This window comes from Hippocampus comes, unplaced genomic scaffold (genome assembly GCF_001891065.2).
Source record: "Hippocampus comes isolate QL1 unplaced genomic scaffold, H_comes_QL1_v1.1 scaffold106, whole genome shotgun sequence".
Lineage (NCBI taxonomy): Eukaryota > Metazoa > Chordata > Actinopteri > Syngnathiformes > Syngnathidae > Hippocampus > Hippocampus comes.
Window position 1 is genome coordinate 937577 of NW_017842055.1, and position 6000 is coordinate 943576.

Sequence of the window (6000 nt, forward strand, 5' to 3'; positions counted from 1 at the left end):
AAAAAAAAAAACAACCCAAAACGAATGACTAACTAATGAACTAACCAATCTGATCTCGTCAAATCAACCCATTCATTGATAGGCCGACTCACCAACTGACTGAGTGACTCATAAATAAATCCAAGGGCTAAGTGAGTGATTTTGCTAACTAGCTATCTTACAAGCCGACAAACGGGCCACACACTTACTAACTCCGGCAACCACCCGGCTGACTAACAAAATAACCGAATGAGTCATGAATGGAAGCAAATCGAATCAACTGCCGGTAATTGGCGGGCCGACTGACTGACCGACCAACTGCCAAAGCGAGTGACCGACAGACCGACGGACCGGCCGACTAAGTGGACTGTACTGACCGATCAAAGCCCCAAATCTCTTTCACTGAGCAAACTGGTCGAATCAAATCAACTGAAATCATTGACCGGCTGACTGACTGACAATCAACGGAATAGCTCCACCCACCGACCGATTGACCGACCGCTTTACCATCAACGATAGCAAACAGACTTGACAAAACCCCAAATGAATCACTGACTCATTTCTGGCCAAGTCAAATCGACGAGAGGGGGGGGGGGGCGGCGTAGAGATGATAGAAAGTGAGCCACTGTCGAGCGATGAACAGGTTGACTGAAGCGACCGACTGACTGACCGACTGACAAAGTGACAACAGAAACAAAGTGACTGGGAGTCGCTCTGGCAGTGGTCCTGTCTTCTCCTCCCCTCCCCTCACCCGCAATCCTCATCCTCCCACTTGCGTCCTCTCGTTTCTGTCATCTCTACGCCTCCCCCCATCTTCACGGTTATTCCCAAGCGTCCCCATTCTTCCTTTCCGCTCCTTCTTCAACTTTCTCTGCCTCCCCGCAATCTTCTCACCCTGCACAATTCGTCTCCTCCTCCCCCTCGGCACATCCATCCATCCATCCATCCTCTTGTCCTCAGTCGGAATGCTCTTCATCCCCGCGCATCCCTCCTCCTCCTCCTCCTCCTCCTCCTCGGCATCTCCTTATCGCACCTTCCACGAGCGTCTCGTACCTCCGTCGATTCACGTATGCTTGCTCGCCTGCCGTGCCGTCTTATTTGGAGCGCGGCGTTCACAATTTCATGCCCAGAGAGAATTCCTCTCCTCATCTACTTGATGGAAAAGTGAGAAAAGGCAACTCGGAGAGGAAAGTTTTTCGCGGTTAAGTGTGTGTGTGGGGGGGGGGGGCATAACAATGCCACACGCACACTTTAGGCAGGAGGAGGGTGAAATTGTGAGTTGATTTGCACAAGAGTGAGTGAGTGAGGGAGGGAGGAAGATGATGATTCAGACGAGGGATGTGTTTATCTCTCGCTGAGCACCGAGAGGGGGAAAAAAAATGAATTCGGGGATTACCTGCTGCTTCCTGCAGGAGGGAATCTTTGAGGAGGCAAGAAAGGGAATGAGAGACTCGGCAGATGAGGGAAAGGAGGACGAGTGCATGAAGATGAGGCAAAAAAAGGGAAAAGGAGGATGGTAGATGAAAGAATGGCCGGCAGGAAAGAAGATGACGCGAGAGGGCGAGAAGACAAAAGGATGGAGAGGGGAAAAAAATGATGGCATGGAGATGACGATGACGATGACGCCGATTCGTCCTCGTAAGCGTTGAACGTGTTCGGAAAATCATTTCAATCATCTGAATAACACATTTTTCACAATTCAATCGGTGAATTCATTCTTTTTTTCCTAAACGTGACCGCGTGAGTTTTTTTTTCTGGGACTCCTGCATTTTTGAAATCATTTTGCCCGTTCTTTGCATTCATTGAACTCCACAAGGCGACTTTGCCAACTGCTTGGGCGCTTATCGTCTTTGACGACCAACAGGGGGCGCCGGTGCACCGCCGAGCGCATCATTGCGCTCCTCTTCCTCAAATTCAGTGTTTGCGTGGATTAGCGCGAGGAAATATGATCATCCGAATCCTCTGAATTCCAGCTTCGGGTTGGCGGTCAGGAGGTCAGACACAGGCTGACAAAAGTGATCGGATACGGATGCGGTATACGCGCCGCGTGCGCGTCTGTCGCTCCAGCAAACATCTCGTTTGTCGGCCTGCCTTCAAATTGTGCTTCGCTGGATTTACGCGTGTAAAATGCCCAGTGTACGTTCATGAACACCCGCGCGTGCGTGCGCGCGCGCGCGCGCGCAGGTGTTCCGAGGAACGCTTGCAGGACGGGCAAACGTGTGCCGAGCAAAGCGACGATTACAGAATCGTTCTTCACACTCAAGGTCGGCGAAACGCTCGCGCAAGCGCCCGCAAATGTGTGCGGACGCGCTTGAAGTCGGACTTGAGGCTTCTCGACCCGAGTTGTACGTTTGGTACGGCCGCGTTTGTCATCAAACGCAAGCTGACAGGCAACGAGAGCGAGACACTCGTCGCGAGGTCTGATTGCACGTTTCGGCGGGATTTCGAAGACCGGATAGAAGTGAGCGGCTGAGCCGGATAGTGACGTCACACGCGGAAGGCCATTTGGAGCACGCGCGGCGTCACGCCGTACTTCGTGGTGGCAAAAAGACGAAACTTCTCCCGTGGCACCGCGAGTCAACAAATCCTTGCGACCGAGGCGGAGCCGTTGAGGAAAGTGGGAAAACAAATTCGTTTTTCACCCACGATAAGAGGTAGGCACGTGACACCTGCCCCATTTCCGCCATTTTTTTTTCTTGAGCCGATTTTCGAGTGACGGTGTCACGCAGCTGTTTTGCGCTCTTCTCAGAAAAATCAACTCCGGCTTCTTGTGAAATGTGTTTTCCATTTTGAATACGGTGTACAGTTTAGCACACCTACGCCAGGATAACTCATCTTTGACCGCCCGGCCAAAAATATTTAGATTGACATATCGCGGCCAATTTTGACAATTTACATCCAATTTGGACGTCGCCTAAATTTGTGCCGTCGACACAAGCTAAGCTCGCCCGCCATGTGTTGCCAGCTATGGTGTGTGTCAACTTAATTGCATCTAATGAATGAATTGTCGCGAATTAGCGACAACTCGGATTTTTTCTCGTCTTTCAAAGTCCAACACAACGCCGTCATCGTCTTAAGAATTCAGTCCACACTTAAGGGAATTGTGGAACCTCGAGATCTCAGCATCGTTCTTTGAATCGCAAAAAAAAAATGATCACGGGCCGTTCTATTGTTTTGAATGAGAAACAAGGCAACATTTTGGGCTGCTTTTTGAGGTCCTTCAAATCTCCTAACTAAACCTATTGACAACATTTGCAAAACGCTATGTCCCTTTATTCCAGCTTTTTTTTTCAGTGACATTAGTCTTGCTTGTAAAAAAAAAAAAAAAAAGTCAGGTCCCTGTAAGATCCAGATATGGTTGTTTTTTTTTTTTCCCCTTTTAGCAAAAATAATGCTCACAATGTCCCCCACAAATAAATGAACGAGCGTGGCGTCTGAGTGAGTCGCAGCCGGAGTGAGCGGCGGCTTGATGTGACAGTGGACCTGGTTGCGCTTTTACTCGTGACGCCATTTCCGCGTGATCTTATCACGCAGGTCTGTTTGCTCATCCCTCAGAAAAATGCGTTGCGGCACAGAAACTCCGTCTCAGGCCGTTCCATCGTACCCAGTTGAAAACAAGGCTTCATTTGTGCCCACTTTTCGAAGTCTTCAAGACCTCCTAACTTCCTTCGTTCTTAAGATATCGACAACACTTTTTAAAAAAAATGATTCGAGGGCTTTTTGGTGACATTTGTCTTTTCAAAAAAGCTTTTGAATGTCATAGTCGCATCCATTTCCCCCCCCCCCCCCCCCCACCCCCCCTTCTCATCTCCCCCCCCTGCTGTCCCGGACCTTTGCCACAGGCTCTCAATCTTAACACTTATTTGAACCCGTCCCCAGAACGGCAACTTTGACCTCGACCGTTGCGTTGTCTGACAGCAACCGTACGGTAACTTGCCGCCCTTTGAGTGATTTTTACCCCGGCAGAGGTAACAAGTGTTTGCTACCGTCAAAACTTGAGTTTTCGACGCGTCGCCGTCGATTCCCAAAAGAAAACAAAAGCAAGTCTCGCACGGCCGTCCCCCCGGCGGTCCTCGGAGAGCTCGACTTGCGCATGAATATATTCCGCAAGGCTGGTTTATTCGACGCCCTTCTCCTCCTCCTCCTCCCTTTGTAGTGAAGAGCGCTCGGCGAACATGAAGGTGACCGTCTCCGAGGACTCGAATAAACAGCCGCGGAATCAAGATGAGCTTGTAGCGCCTCGGGCTGCCTCCTGAAGGGATTTGGACTTTGTTGTCTCGCGCAAAACGTCATGTCGGATGATTAAAGTGCCAAACCTGCACCGGGACTTTCCCAGGAGACCTTGGACGTGTGTGTGTGTGTGTGTGTGTGTGTAAGGTGCCTGAAAGCAGCTGCTGATGTTGGTTTTAAAGGATTTCTCCCATCTTTTCAAAGCGTGAATAATAACGACGTTGTCAATATTCAAATGATTGACGGGAAAGGCGGCCAATGAATATTTGACAACGGGCTACGTGAGCCCGAATACCACCGAAAAGTCACGCGTGGGAAATCCCAGTCGGTATCTCACGGCGGAAAGCGGGACACATTTGACGGCTGGTCATCGCTCTGCCGTTTTTACGCCAATGACCAGAGCGCGCGAATTAAATCGCGGGGACGAGGCCATCAATGATGGATTCCTGGAAACGGCCTAAATGCAAGCAAAATGGCTGACTTCCTGTGCCTTTTCTGCCATAGCTTCTTGAGCCTTTTTTGGTGGGACTACCGATGATAAACATGCCGAGCAAATTCCAAGACGCTCAACCAAACTTCTATCGAGGGCTCCGCTTCATTGAAATAATCAAAGCAAAAATGCATGACTGACTTCTTTTCAGGCATGTTTTCTTGAGACTTTTTTTGTGAGTCCACTCATGCGAGCCATGTCTACCAAATTTCACGTCGCCAAGTCAAGTCGGGGCATTTGGGGGCCGGCTTTTTCTTTTGAAATCAAATGAAGCATATAAGCCACGAGGTCCAAACCAAAGCGTCAGACTTGCCTTGTTTTTTTCAGGTCAGGCTTCTTATGCTAAACATGTCCAGCACAGTTCACGTTGCTTGGTTTGGGGGCTGCATTTTTTTTTTTGAAGAATCCACTTGGGTGCAACTGAGCCAAAAATGTCTCCTTCCATTCCAAATGGAGACTTCCTGTACCTTTCCAGACGTGGCCTCTTCAAAGTCTATTTGTGGATCTCTTCATGCCAGACGCGTCGACTGAATTTCCCTTCGAACCCTGCATTTGGATACAATTCCAAAAGGCGCTCCGGTATAAAGATCCATCCCACTTGGCAGCCATAGCAACAACTCAAATTCTTCACTTTAGTTTGAAGGAAGCAGCCACACAACCCCAAAATGGCTGCGATAGCAGATTCCATTTTGGCAAAGGCTTCTTAAGACATTTTTTTTTTTTTTTTTTTTTTGTGGGTCAACTCATGGTAGACCAAATCTTGTGTTGCAAAGCATCCTCCTGACTTTATGGCCAAAGTTTGAGCCCTTCAGCAAACTTTGAAGGTTTGTGTGTGTGTGTGTGTGTGTGTGTGTGAAGGCGGAACTTCACTATCTATCATTAAATCCTTCTTGAGTTTCCTCACGCACACACACACACACACACACACACCCACACACACACACACACACTGGGTTGAAGTCATCCCCTGCAGTTCTATCTTCTGTATCAGAATCCATGGCTGGACAGGCAACAAGTTATATACACACACACACACGCGCACACGCAGATATCATCTTGGAAGTGGTATCCCCGCAATCCTCTTGGACCCCTCAAAGATCCATTCGGGGAAATAAATGTCAGAGCCAAACAGGAAGGACGGCAGGGAATCGGTACCAGTTGCCCTATTTATTACTATTTGCCATGGACACAACACACTTCAAGTGTGATCTTTAAAATCGATGCGCAACCATGACGGCAGATTTACATTTCACTTCACGTGATGCCGCGTACCTGCATCGTTTTTTGAATGTTGTATACAA